This window comes from Crinia signifera, chromosome 6 (assembly GCF_055691185.1).
Source record: "Crinia signifera chromosome 6, ASM5569118v1, whole genome shotgun sequence".
Classification (NCBI taxonomy): Eukaryota; Metazoa; Chordata; class Amphibia; order Anura; family Myobatrachidae; genus Crinia; species Crinia signifera.
This window is the reverse complement of record NC_139222.1, coordinates 222,766,578-222,779,428: the sequence shown is the minus strand read 5'-3', so window position 1 is coordinate 222,779,428 and position 12,851 is coordinate 222,766,578. Positions and strand designations below refer to the sequence as shown.

Sequence of the window (12,851 nt, the reverse complement as noted above, 5' to 3'; positions counted from 1 at the left end):
ATATATTTATATAAAGCTTCATAGTAGTCCCATGTAAAAGGGTTCCATCAAAGGAAATAAAAAATGACATGTAGACAGTAGAGGGAATCAAAAGGTCTCTAAAAGAGCTTTACTGATATTGGGTTGACCGTAGGTGGCATGAAGGGGCTTTGGCAATATACAATTTGTTATAGATGTCGTCAGAGTAAACTATTTGGATTTCAAACCAGGTGCAGTCATTACCATTTTCAAATATGTGCTGCGTTCATTCCTAACCAACAGAACCACAGGTGGCTTGGAATCATGAACTGTTGGTAGATCTTAAAGACCTGTTTGGTCACCCCTGCTGTAAACAGGGCCAGTGGAAACGGGGGCGTGACCTCACGGCAGCGTCACAGTTGCAAGCCTCGTCCCCTTTCGTTAGGTCACAACCCTAAAAATTTGGCGTGCGCCTCTGCACGCGAACTGTCCCACATGCCGCCGGTGAAATGTTGGGATGTATGCAAATGGTAAAAGAGTGGCCAGAGATAAGAATACAGTAATAAATAATGTATAAAGTATGCAGCAGTTATGTATTTGAGTATTACCATAATACCGTTTTCAGACCGCAAATGCCGGGTTGCACCCTGGATTAGGACACGGGTCCCATTCCCGGAGCAACACAGCATTTGTGGTCTGAAAGCTCCGCATCCGACCCGGCACACGAGGCGGAGCTGAGCGGCGGCACGTCACCAGGGGCTTGGGAGGAGGCAGCACTGACAGCGCTGCCTCCTCCATACTGTGAACGGGACCCGGCACCTGTTTACACTGCACTGGACACAGGTCAGAGCAGTGTCATTACCAGGGTTGAACTCCTGTGTTGCTCGACCCGAGGTGGCCCTTTCAGACCGCACCTTGACCCGTGTTGGGGCCGCAAGGACGCGGCAATAACCCGGGTCTAGAGTCCGGTCTGAAAGCGTTATTAGTGTACAAAATAACTAATATTGGCTGATACTTCCTATAGCAAACACTTCTCCATGTGTGCCTCCCCCACATGGTCACTACACAAGGTTATTTATGGAAATGTGTCTCCAGCTCTTGCGTTATATTGGTGCTTCCAGCTCTGCTGTAGTCTAGATAAAGACCATTATTCACCACATACAGTTGATGCTTTTTTAGAGAAGCTCTGCTCCTGATTGATAACAATCCAACAAAGAAAAGCTTTAGAATCGGGTATGAATGCTGGTTTTGTTTTCAGACCATGCCCTTAACGTGTTGTTTGTCGATACACGTTGTACACGCGCATTGTGTGCGTATGGTGTTTGATAAAGGTCTAATGAATGGGTTTTAAAGCTGTAAATTGTACTAGAGAAGGGATTTACGTTGCCGATAACATAATACATCTTGACTTTTATTTGCTACAGAGACTATAAATTACAAAAAACTGCTTAAAAAAATAGGTTTATCTGCTAAAGGGAAATGTTGAGCAAGCCTTACATTTGTTACTAGAGGAATAACATTGTTACTTTGTACAGATGACCTTTTGTTGAAACTAGTTGTGGATTTTCATAAAACAATGCATTTCGCCTTAGCGGATTGGTTTAGATCCCATGTATTCAGGGCGTTACAGAGGTTTCTGGTGAGCAGTGGCAGTAGCGCAGAAGGCTGAGAGGGCAGAACTACCTGGAGAAATGTTGGGCAATGACAAACTTACTAAGTAAGATGGGAGATGGGTGTTATTAGGTTATAAGTAGACAATAGAAACAGGTAGTTGTATTGTAGAAGCATAGTAAGCAGAACATATCTCTTTTTGAAAATACGTGAACAAGTCATTTTCATGCAGACTGTGTTAAAATTTGTCTGGAAACAAATGCCATGTTTGCGGCACAGAAAACGGCTACGTTGCTAAATTACTAAGAGTAACAGCTGTATTGGGAATGGATTAGTGCCTTTCTCATTTTACTTTTAGAAATCCATATTAGGAAAATAAATTGTGTGCTGCATTGCAGGTCGGAGCGGAGAATAGCTTTGCTTGTAATCACTACTTACAGGGGCCTCACATTACTCCAATGTCTTGCAACATAACCTACTGTAGTATATCACACGGATGAAGCACTGATTGTATATACAGTACATACACCAGATACATTCAGTAGAACTCCCATTTTAGTAAACAAACCCCATAGTTTTGTTTATAGCATATGGCATGATTTACTGCTGGAAGAAGCCACAGGAATATGGTAGGTTGTGGCCATACGGAGATGTCCATAATCAGCATCAATGAGTCAGGATAGTAACACACTATGTAGACATTAACAACATCTACATCAGAATGTCAAATGGAATAATGGTGACATGGAGATATTGCTGACATTAGGGTTAGAGGTAGCCTTAGGGTTAGCGTTAGAGCAACTGTTAGGAGTAACAACAGATAGTGCCAAGGTTAGCATTATGGTAAGGGGTAGTGCTTTGGTTTCCATGTCAGTATTTCTTAGTGTTGACATGAAGAATGTCAATTTGCTTTGTGTCAACATGCTGAATATGTCAAAATGTTTATGCCGACATTATCTCCATATCATCAACTCACAACATCATTCTGAGTGCACAACAACATTCTGAATGCCGGCATGGTGACTGTTGACTTAATTTACCAAACCTAATAATTTAGGCTGTGACATTTAAATGATGCTCCATTGATTGCATATACAATCAGTGGTAATATGTACTGTACCAAACAACTACTCCACTCACAAGTACACTGCCACCACCACTAAGAAAACTTAGAATTTCCAGAAAATAGTGCAGAAAAGGCATGATTCAGAGTTAATTGCTAATTAGAGAATGACCAAATAGAGTGATTATGGAATGACTGTGCATGCCTAATGTACGCATCACGCACGTGCAAGGCGGATTAGCAGAAGAACAAGTATGGATTGTAAACGTGAAGCCGGCGGATGTTGACTGACAGGAAGCTTTGGGGGTGGAAACCGCACGTTTTCTGGGAGTGAAAGGAAAAAAACACAGGCGCACCCAGGCATTTTAAGGTAGGGTATTTGACGTCAGCACTGGCCTCATTTAGCCGATCTCGGTTGCAGATTTGTGGAAGGGTCAGAGCGTCTCACATTTGCACAGACTGCAAAAACCTTTTAAAGGAATTGTGTATGGATGTGCGAGTGGATTGCTGTTAGTGATCCATTTACAATTCACGCACAAATTTACCTGGGGCGGGTTTTCTTCTTGTCTGGATGGTGGCCATCTACTCACAGTCATCTGCACAAAGGGGCCCATTCAGGTTGGTTCGGAAAGCTGCAAAGATCGCCTATGTAAACATACGCAGTTGAGAAACATTGACCATTAGTGCGTACACTATATTGGCCTTGTGCACAATTAAGAACCAGGCCCAGTATCTGATTGGAAGGATTCCCAGCTATTGAGAGGGTGGCCTCCCAACTCCCCCACAGCGGCCTGCCTGGAAACAGCGGGACAGTGCCTGAGAAACACGACTGTCCCGCAAATATCTGTACAGTTGGGCGGTATGATGCACCTCTGAATCAGGCCCAATGGATGGGATGTGGGCATTAGGGCAAAAGTGTCTAAGTAGCCAGTCAAAAGGTCGTCTACTATTGGTCAACAGTCAAAAGGTCTACACATGAAAATGTTGACATGCATTAGGTCAACATAGTCTAAATTTCGGTAAAAGGTCAACATGGAAAAAGGTTGACATGAGTTGTTTTTTTTACCGATTTCATCAAACTTTACCATCCCGGTGGGCATAGAGGGAGAATAAAATAGTTCCCGAAACATGGCGAGCCATGCGAGGGGACGCGGTACACTTATACGGTGTCCATGACGATCTATGTCGCCACAAAAACGTAAAAATTCAAATCAACAATTTTCCATGTTGGACGTTTGCTTGTGTCGACCTTTTGACCATGTCAACCAAATGCATGTTGACCTTTTTCATGTGTCAACCTTTTGACTGTCTACCTAGACACTGTCAACCTAACAGCCCATACCCCAATGATCTGTACTATTAATACCTTTACAACAATTACTATTGCTTATCTGTAAGGGAACACATTATGTAAGGCGTATTATACGTTACACTATTTATTTTATCTAACAATACTGATAACTATAATAATAACATATTCAGATTTTTACAGAGAGCCTGAAAATGTTTAATATCCCTAATGTTCATAACAGACAAAGATATAAAAAGTAATTGCAGGAGGCAAGAGGAACTCTTCCAAACATAAGAGCACAAAAGCAATAACAGGAAAACCTCAAATGAAATATGTTCCGCCACGCTGTCACTGGAGCAATTGGTTTCAGGGAAGAGATGAGCTCGTTTGCTTGCTTAAGTATCGGAAACACTCCAGAGACAATCTCAAGGTCATTGACAAGAAGCCTCAATGATTCCAACAGTATTTATAAAATTACATTTAGCAACATTAGAAACACAACACAATAGCTTGGGCAGACTAATGTTGACATATTGCAGGCTTGTATTTCTAGAGCTGATGTTCATTCAATTTGTGGTTGGATTACTGTATGTTGTAAAATCTGGGCATTATCCTTTGTTTACTTCCAGCCTTTGCCTCTGTTTATGCTGCTGACCTTCCAACATCTATTTTTCTCTTCATTCCTTTCTTCCAGTGACTATTATTGAAAGTAACGTGTTCAGGGCAAAGCTCTGAAGATTGCAGGATAGAAAATTAGGACAAACTAGGTTATGCCCTAAGCAAGTCACACTGATAGTGAGCCCGTATAGTAGTTGCCTGCCCTCCTGCATTCTGCAGGAGACTCCCTGTAATAGGAGCAATCTCCCTCTCTCCCCGAAGAGTCTAGAAATCTCCCTGATTTCACCTAACTCAGTTTATGCAGCTATTACCTTTTTGGGGAAAGAAAGAAATCAGATGGGATTTGCAATTGGAACTTATACCATAAGTATCACAATTATTATCACGTATGTTGTGCTGATAGAGAAGAGACGGTACTTATATGTTAGTTGGGCGCCCACTATAGTTACTAGGCTCATACATCCACTATCCATGTCGGCATGGAGTTTATTTTATATAGTGTGGCGAGTGCAGCGAGCCACCGTGCCCGAAGCGTGGCGAGCGTAGCGAGCCCTGTGAGGGGACGTGTTAAACTAAGCAAATAGCTTAGTGGGCGCCCAACTAACATATAAGTACCGAAGAGACTAAGGGGTAGATCTATGATGGTGCGCTATGGGGTATATGCGCTATCCCCGTGCGCTAAAGCAGGGGATAGCGCTTCCCCTCAGTTATCATACCTGCTGTTCCGGTACTTTAACAGTGGCGGTGCGGGGCAGGAGGGTTAACGTATAAGCGTTAGCTGCTGCAGAGCTCCGGGCTAATACCTTATTTATTAATTAGATGGATGGCCGTGCGCTCCTCTGTTTTACTTGAGTGCATATCGCCAGAATTATCTGGCGCTGCGGGGCTCTCCTGCTGTCTTCTTCGCCGCTTGCTGGTCTCCGGCGTCTGCAAATTCAAACTGCGCATGCGCCGGGTACACAGCATCCCCGGCGAACATTACCCGGCGCATGCGCAGTTTGAATTTGCAGACAACGGAGATCAGCAAGCGGAAAACTGCGCATGCGCCGGATACACAACGCGAGACCAAGGTATCCGGCGCATGCGCAGAAGACGCCGCCGGACGCCAACGCGTCATTCGTTATGGGAGGGAGCGTATCCCCGGCAGGAGGGGATAACGCACTCCCATAACGTGCGGCCACCCAATAATAAATACGGGTGAAAGGCAGGTTCTCTTCACCACGATAAAGTGGTGAAGCGAACCTGCGCCCTTAAGGAACGCTAAAGTAATATTAATAAATCTACCCCTAAATATCACAGCAAATAACTGCAAACAAATGATACAATATTGCAGGCAGCATCAATACTTGCTACATTCCTAAAGTATATTGTTATCTAGAAATATCTCACAAGCATTTAAGCACATATATGCCCATATATGGAACTAGCCACGCCCTTTGGGTGGAGCATGACACGCCCCCTTAATAGGGAGCTGGGCAAAATTCTAATGCTATCTATAGTCTCCCTTAAACTAGTTTTCAAAAGTAGCCAGTAGTGCTATTAAAGGTACCACATATTAGCTGGTAGGAATTGATGATAGATATGACTACTTTCAGTGGCGTAACTAGCATACAGCAACCCCCGCAGTGGCTTGGAGGAGCCGGGGGTCTGCGGGGCGCTCTCCCTGACTTGCCTTCAGTTCTCTGCTGCTGTGCAGGATAAGCCGGCTACCGTGATCAGAGCTCTCCGGTCCAATCGGATAGCTCAGCCGGGACCCAGCAGCAGCAGGAGCTGCCCAGAGTGTCAGTGAGGGCAGCAGGAACTACAATCATGGCTGCTGGAGCCGGGCTGCTGCGCATGAGCAGCCACTTCTCCCATGGGTCTTTGTGTTAGTACACGCAATTCGCGGCAAAATGCCGCGCGACGGAGGTGCGGAGCAGGGCCACGATGAGAGTGGAGGATGGCGATGCCTCCTGCTGGCGAACTTTCACTGCCCTCACTGCACCATAGCAAAGAGAGCACCTCCGGTGAGACATGACAAGGAGCACCAGAGATGAGGGACAACCGCCACCCGTACAGCCCCCACCCCACCTGGAGGAGCCCCAGAGTAAGTTACTAAGTTATGAAGACAAGGGACAGGTACTGCACACTCTGCCACCTGCTGGCTGATTGTACCAGTGGATCTTCAGGTGCAGAAGGTAGTCAGGTACTGTCTAGTTAGTGAAAGATTCAGTGTTGAGAGAAAGAGGAATTGAGAGGTACATAGGGTGAGTGTGGGAGGGAAGGAGAGGTGTAGGATAGTCAGAGAGAAGGAGGGAGTGGGGAGAGGTGCAATGTAGGAGAGATGAATGGAAAAATAAGGGCTATAAAAGGTTGAAGAAGTAGGAATAGGGGTGACCTGAGACATTAAAAAGAGGTGAAACACATGGAACAGGTTGCTTAACTGTTTGTCATATAGTTTGGTTTATTTTTACCTGCCTGGGCAGTACCTATCTACTCACATGCAACTATGAACTCTGAATTAGGACCATCTGAATTGTGGTGACATTATGACAATCCCCTTTCCTAGCCTCTGAGCAGGGGCGTAACTACTTCCTTCTGGGCCCCATAGCAAAATTTGGAAAGGGCCCCCCGCCACAGGAGAAGAGGGTGACAGGTGTGTGGGGGGGAGGGAGAGAGATTATATGGAAGGGGTGGGGGTGTAAAGGGGAGGTTGTAGCAGAAGGGAGGTAGAAAAAAAGAAGAGACATGGTGGGGAGGGAGTAAATGAGAGGAGGTGGAGAGAGACAGAGCGAGAGAGACAGAGCGAGAGAGACATACAGAGAGAGACATACAGAGAGAGAGAGAGACACATACACAGGGAGAGACAGACAGACAGAGAGAGACAGACATACAGAAAGACATACAGAGAGACAGAGACATACAGAGAGACATACAGAGAAAGAGAGAGACAGAGAGAGAGAGACATACAGAGACATACACAGAGAGAGAGAGACATACAGAGAGAGAGACATACAGAGAGAGAGAGACATACAAAGAGAGAGACACATACAGAGGGAGGGAGAGAGAGACATACAGAGAGAGAGAGAGACATACAGAGAGAGAGAGACAGACATATATACAGAGAGAGACACATACAGAGAGAGACAGAGAGACATACAGAGAGACATACAGAGAGAGAGAGACATACAGAGAGAGAGAGACAGAGAGAGACACACATACAGAGAGACACACATACAGAGAGAGAGACATACAGAGAGAGAGAGACAGAGAGACAGAGACATACACAGAGAGAGACAGACAGAGAGACATACAGAGAGAGAGAGACATACAGAGACAGAGAGACATGCAGAGACAGACAGAGAGAGACAGACATACAGAGAGAGAGAGACATACAGAGACAGAGAGACATACAGAGAGAGAGAAAGAGAAAGACATACAGAGACAGACAGAGAGAGACAGACATACAGAGAGAGAGAGAGACATACAGAGAGAGAGACAGAGAGAGACAGACAGACAGACATATATATATATAGAGAGAGAGACATACAGAGAGAGAGAGAGGACATACAGAGAGAGACAGACAGACAGAGAGAGAGAGAGAGAGAGCAGGGAAGAAAATCAGGAGGGGGCACCTGCATCACTTTTTTTTCTTCTATTCACATCCTCTCCCCTCCGTCCCACAGTTCAGGCTGCCCTGTTCCTCCCTCCCCCTCCCCTCCCCCTCTTACCAGTACAATTGATGCTGTCAGTGCCGAGTCTTCCTACACTCACTGACAGCTCCGTGTCTGCTGTTTCCCAGGGCCTGGGTCTCCCACACAGAGCAGGCAAGCAGCACAGCGTGTTTCACGCCGGGGCTGGTCACTAGATAGTGACGTCAGTCCCCGGCAGCATCGAAGCAGGGAGAGAGGGGGAAGGCTGATACAGCCGGACCACCACCTTCCCTTCATTATGTAGCAGCGCAACGTCGCTAGGGGGAGGGGGGGGGGGCACTGCCATTCTGCCAAGCGAGCATAAGGAAAAAGGGTGCAGGGGATGCCTGCTGTGCTATGGGGCCCCCCAAGGGCCCGGGCCCCATAGCAGCTGCATCCCCTGCACCCTCCATAGTTACGCCACTGCCTCTGAGGATCTGGTTTTCTCTTGGCCATCTCCAGCATTAAAATTCCAAGGAGCAGCTGCCCTCCATGCATTGTAGTTCTGGGCCCAGCAGTCAATTGTAATAGTTTTTTTTTTTTCACTAACTGCCTGTCAGCCTCTTGTTGGCATCACCCACTGCCTCTCCCAGTCACTCTTTCCCTCTCTCCCACTGCCTGTCAAGCTCTCACTGGGGTCACCCTTTCACCCACTGTCACATACTGCCTGTCCCTGGAATAACCCCCTGCTTCTCCCCATCATCCTCTCCCTGGGCGATATTTTCTAATCCTCAAAAAGTGATAAAGCGGAGAGTGATAAAGGACCAGCCAATTACCTCCTAATTGTCATTTTTCAAATCCAGTCTGCAACATGATAGTTAGGAGCCAATTGGCTGGTGGTTTATCACTCTCCATTTTATCACTTTTAAAGCTTAGTACATCTGGCCCCCTGTCACCATTGCCTTTCTTTATCACACTTTCTGTCACCCTCTGCCTCTCCCTGTCAGATGGTACTAAAAGAAACTGCATACCGTTTTTTACATATTGTTAAGCTTACCTGGCTGTATGTGTACTGTGTAGCGACAGTGGCTGTGCCAGTCTGTCTGCAGTCAATATAAGGATGGACTGTTTCTTATGGGCCAGTGCTCTGGACTTACCCACTAGGCTTACAGTTGCCAGCCAGCCCCTGGCCCCGCCTCCTCCCACCCACTGTTCTCCAGGATGGGCGGGAGGAGGCGAGGCCATATTTAGTAGCAGGGCACTGGGTGCAGCGTCGGCGACCTCTGATCGGCCGGGCCCGGGACTCATATTTTTATTTTATACATATCTTTTTTATTTTATACAACAACATCATAGTACTGGAGAGGACTCGAGGAGGTGGGGCATTGGACAGCAGCACCGCTTGGAGAGAGAACAGCGGGTGGAAGGAGGCGGGCCGCATCCAGTAGCAGGGCAGGCTCTGTGCACTGTTCGCAGGGGAGTGGGAGGAGGCGGGGCAGCGGACGGCAGCGCAGCTAGCTTCTCATCTCCTCTGCAGTGGAGTGACAGTCACTCTGAGTCTGTGAAATGTACGTCGGGACATCATGACGTCACCACGCACATTACTAGAAACGAAACCTGTGCTGGGGCAGGGCGGGAGGAAGCCGTCAAACCCCATGACTGACTGTTGCGCAGCTAAAAAACGGCTGAATAAGTTAAACACCCAGGCGCAGCAGTTGGAGTTGCATTCGTCAGTCGTGGCTCCTGCACCCCTGAGTCCTGCCCCGCTAACAGCAGCAGAACTTCTGCTGCAGAAGACTACTACCTCTGCAAGTCCTAAGGCATCAATTCATTGGTAAGTGAGGCCACTTCCAGAAATTTTCCAGGGCCACTTTTAGTCCCCAATCCGCCCCTGCTCTCAGGTCTGCTAGAGCTCACACAGTCACAGTCACACACTGGATTAAGGGATAGTCTGTAAACTATTTTCCACTTTACAAGTGTATTCATACACTCTTGATTACACTTGTATAGCGGCAAGTAGTTTGCAGACTGTCCCTTACTTCCAGCGTGACTTCTGAGACTTTTCTTACAGGGTGGACTCTCTGGAGCCTGTAGCACACTAGCATGGAGCATAACGGGTGTTTAAGAGGGGGTGAGTGTCAAGTGTGTCACAGTGTGTGTGTGTATATCCCATTAACTATGCAAAACCCAGGTGTCATTTTTTCAAATGTATAGATATCTATATTTCATTTTTTATTTCATTTGTTAAATTTCCCTCTTTTGGCACTCAGATGAGGGGGGGGGGGGGGGGGGGGGGCGCTCCAAATATTTTTGGCAGGGGGGAGCAAAATTTATAGTTACGCCACTGACTACTTTCCCTGCCCTACTTCACATTCTCTTATTTTTTGTTGTTGTTTTAATTAATTTGTTTACTTTTTAACCATTAAGAGATAGAACACAATTAGATCCAGTCTATATGAATCTACAAATTCAATCTGACCTGGGCAAGTTTTTTTTAGCAACAGATAGTTTTCATTATTTCACCAATTTTTTCTTCTTATTTTATAGACACTTGGGGTGACATTTAATGGGATTTGATTTTGTTTTTTTTTGCGATTTTTAGGCAAAAAAAAGGGTGAATTCGCACATTTTCCTGAAATTGGCAACTTAATGGGATGCGAATTGAGTTAAAAAAAAAAAATCGCATTTTTGCCGCAAATTCACATGTTCTGAAGTGGTGATTTTTCAATTCGCATGCAGATGTTTTCCCATTAAAATGTATACAAATTGCAAATTTAATGGGATCCAACAGACCGGGAGTTTGGCCTGCCCACCAACCAATCATGTTCAGCCATCGGGATTTCTCCAAACATGATTGGCTGGTGGGCAGGCCTAACTCCCGGTCTGTAGTGGGGAGCCACAGATCTAAACATAAGTCCGTCTTGTGTCTACAGCGTTCCAGGGGACCCGGAGAAGCACAGAAGCCAGCTGGTGAGTATGCTTTCTTTCAATAGAAACATGAATTTTTTACTGTACCTATGTATGTGTGTGTGTGTATTTTTCACAATTTGTACTGTTGGCTTGCTGGGATTTGTAGGTCCACAACAATACACAATAGTTTATTCTACTTTTACACATTTAATCAGCCCGGTGGCCACTGCCCAGGGCCACCGGGGACAGACCCGGGCTTCAGCCTAGGCAGGAAAATTCTGGAGGGGGGGACCCCTTCATTGGGGGTGTCTCCATTTCCCTAGGATCCCTGCCCATGCTGATCGGTCAGGGGATTAATTCTTTGGCTGGGGGACTTGCATAAAAAGTCCCCCCCCCCCCCCCCGGCTGTGGCATTACCATGTTGGCTGGTTGGGCCCGGTGCTGGTTCTTGCAATACATGGGGACCCCTACTCATTTTGTCCCCCATATTGTATGCTGGTCAGACTGGACCAGCATATCATGCATATCGCTCAGTGTATGCCCACTCCCGTGGTTGCTTGTGACAATGCTAGGATTGATGTGCTGCACATAAAACCTAGCGACATCGCTAGCAGCACCATGCAGGTTTAATAAAGCATTGGACAGTCCCCTTCGCTCCAGTGTGTACCTGACTTTAGACAGACATGCACGTTGGGGCAATGCTATTGTATTGCTATGAACGATAACGAGGTCAGTTTAGTAAATAAAAGTGGCCTGGTAGAGCAATAAAGGTAAATCTGAGTTTGTTAATACGGGCTATCCTGGTGATGCCGGGTCACTGCTGACTGCCTGCCATCCCCCTATTATCGTATGGCCGTCTCACTCTGGACTGACATATGACCAGTATCCATGGGCCAGGACACAGATAAGTTATGTAACATATCTGTTGCGTTGCTTTGAGTAGACACCGCTAGATAGGTGGGAATTTTTGAATCATTATCTCAATACTATATCAACCATTTGTAACAAAGGTTTTCATGTAACACTCAGTGCATGGAGGCATTTCATCCTAACCCTAATCTAACCCTTCCCCTAACCCTGATATAACCCTTATCCTCCTAACCCTAATGTAACCTTTAAGGTGCCAAAAAAACATGGTTATGGATGAGTACCAGTTTGGCAGTTTTCCAGCATTTCCAGGCAAATGGTCAACTGTCATTTGCTCTCATCCATAATCATGTTTTTGTTCCAACCAGCCAGAACTGAAGATAAATCTGCATGTGCATGGCCACCTTTACTCTTGCCCTGATCCAACCCTTACCCTGATTACCAGTTATTTATATAGCGCACACATATTCCACACAGGGCCTGATTATAGGCTCCAGGTGTCATAGGGTAACACACATGTAGCTCCTTTTTGTAATGCCGGTAAACTCACATGTGCGGGGGCTCAGGGACTCACCAGTCATACTACCCATGTGCATGTAAGGAACATTATACAACTGGCATGTATTATCTAATGCTTATGGCATGTGAAGGATGCTTTGGTTTAGGCTGCCCAGCTGGTGCTGTAGCACAATGTACATACAGTAATGGTTCCATCAATAACTGACATTGGCACTACTATCTGGCAGTCACCTTAAGAACTTTACCCCCCACAGTACACCAGGCCGGGTGATAGCAGCATGGAACAAATTAGGCCTTAATTTTATTCCTAAACTGCGAGGTGCCCCCCTCCCAGTCCTGGTGCCCTAGGCTGCAGCCTAATCATGGCCATGACTGCAGTGCTGTAAACTCTGATGTAATCATA

The 12,851-nt window shown here is 46.2% G+C and overlaps 1 protein-coding gene across 2 annotated transcripts in view; it reads left to right on the top strand.

Moving 5' to 3' along the window:
* The first annotated feature begins 8,979 nt into the window (after window positions 1-8,979).
* PKD2L1 (polycystin 2 like 1, transient receptor potential cation channel) overlaps window positions 8,980-12,851 on the top strand; it is a 71,456-nt gene continuing 67,584 nt past the window's right edge. Inside the window, exons 1-3 of one of the 2 annotated variants that reach the window (XM_083148972.1) lie at window positions 8,980-9,986; window positions 10,224-10,283; window positions 11,086-11,122. The gene's annotated coding sequence lies outside the window, so the exon portion shown is untranslated. The remainder of the gene's footprint in view (window positions 9,987-10,223; window positions 10,284-11,085; window positions 11,123-12,851) is intronic. The other variant, XM_083148971.1, reaches the window with a different exon arrangement.